General features: G+C 51.3%; 1 pseudogene; it reads right to left on the bottom strand.

Moving 5' to 3' along the window:
- Window positions 1–163: 163 nt before the first annotated feature.
- LOC101650236 lies at window positions 164–1,238 on the bottom strand (annotated as a pseudogene).
- Between the last annotated feature and the right edge of the window lie 634 nt (window positions 1,239–1,872).

The raw sequence follows: 1,872 nt of genomic DNA, 5'->3' as shown, positions 1-1,872 counted from the left end.
GTCTCAGTCCCTGTGAGCATACTCAGTATGCCGGAGCACTCACATGAGGCCTCTCGCCAAGGCCTCTTTCATTCCCCAAACAAAAGCAAAACCAAAAGCCAAAGGAGAGAAGGGGTGGAGCCGAGGGTTGTCCTTCTGTCCCCCAGACACCTGCAGGGGCGCCTCACTCGCTCTCTTCTCGCATCTCCACAATGTCCTTCACCTCCTCCGCCAGCTGCATGTCAGTCATGGCCGAATCCTCTCCCTCCATGCCGGACTCGTTCTCCATCTTCTTTTTCTGTTTCCGGTAGAGATAGCCGGCGGCTATGGCGACCATGGTGGACTCGCCCATGAAGCCCGCGAGCAGGGACCCCACGCCCAGAGTGGCCCCGTGGATCCCCATGTAGGGCAGGGCCAGGAGGCTGGTGAAGAGGACGATGATGCGCAGCAAGGAGCTGGGGGCCAGCACGAAGGTCTTCTTCAGTGTCATCAGCCAACCGGTCAGGTTGGCCCTCACGATGACTGGGACCGGGAAGAAGGACAAGATCCTAAGGGGGATGATGCAGAGCTGGGCGAAGGCGAAGTCCACACCAATGATGTTGATCAGGATTTTCTCGAAGACGTTGGGGGTCCAGAACATCACAAAAAAGAACGTCAGCAACAAGGCCATGCAGACGAAAGTGAACTTCTTGATGTGGGCCGCCGTGACCGTGTTGCTGGCACTCACCATCTTGTTGCTGGGGTTGTTCTTGTCGGAAGCAGCATAGGCGACACGTATCTCTGTCAGCCAGCCGTATGGCATGTGGCCCGCAGGGTACGTTGCTGTCAGGATCGCCACCGCCTGGCTGCGGAACTACTGCTGAGGTCATGGGACACGAAGAGGTTGACGATGGGCCTGCTGATTCTATGTGTGTGGCCAGGATGAGGGCCAAGGGCCACCAGAAGCTCAGCATCTCCTGATGGCGGCATCTCCCCAGCTCCGGCTCGCTGTGGTCGTGGATGTTCCTGTAGTAGCGCAGGCACAGGGTAGTGCAGTGCATGAGGGCGCCCATGTACAGTGACAGGATGGGGATGAACAGGGGCTCCCTGCACTCCAGCTGACTGTGCAGCAAGGTGGCCTCGAACCTAACCTGAGCTATGACTTCCAAAATGGAGACACACCCCACCAGGAAACTGTATTTATGTTTCAGCAGGATGCCAGCGTGGGTCCACACCATGGCGTCCATGAAGGCACTTTTTTTCTGGAAGCACTCATTCATCTATGACAGGAATTTTGGAACACAGCTACTTGGTCAAGTAACTGTAAAAGATCCATATTCGAATCCATTCTAAAGAAAGGTGAACCAACAGAATGCTCAAATTGTAGAACAATATATTTAGTATCACATGAAAATAAACTTTGGGGAAGAACATCCAAGATGTTTGCCACAGTACATTGACAGGGACCTGCCAGCGGCTCAAACCAGATTCAGGATCTGCCAGAGGCTCAAACCAGAGGCTCAAATGATTGGAACAAGGGCTAACATTGCTGATGTCAGATGAATCTTGAGTGAAAGAGAATATCAGAAAGATGTTTACGTCTGTTTTACTGACTATGTCAAGATACTCAACCACGTGGATTATAACAAACTACGGATAGCCTTGAGAATCATGGGAATGCCAGTACACCTAATTGGGTCATGAAGAGCCTGTACATGGATCAATATGCAGTGCTGAGGACAGAACGAGGGAATGCTTCATGGTTTGAAATCAGAAAAGGTGTGATTCGAGATTGTATCCTTTCAGCATATTTACTCAATGTGTATTTTTAGCAAATAACCAGAGAAACTGGGTCATATGAAGAATAATATGGCATCAAGTTTAGAGGAAGGCTTATTAACCACCTGTGATAGC

This window comes from Echinops telfairi, unplaced genomic scaffold, assembly GCF_000313985.2.
Source record: "Echinops telfairi isolate 266 unplaced genomic scaffold, ASM31398v2 ScPeMD7_7468;HRSCAF=8506_0, whole genome shotgun sequence".
Taxonomy (NCBI): Eukaryota; Metazoa; Chordata; class Mammalia; order Afrosoricida; family Tenrecidae; genus Echinops; species Echinops telfairi.
Note: the sequence above shows the minus strand (reverse complement) of the source record. Positions and strands in the feature narration are given on the sequence as shown.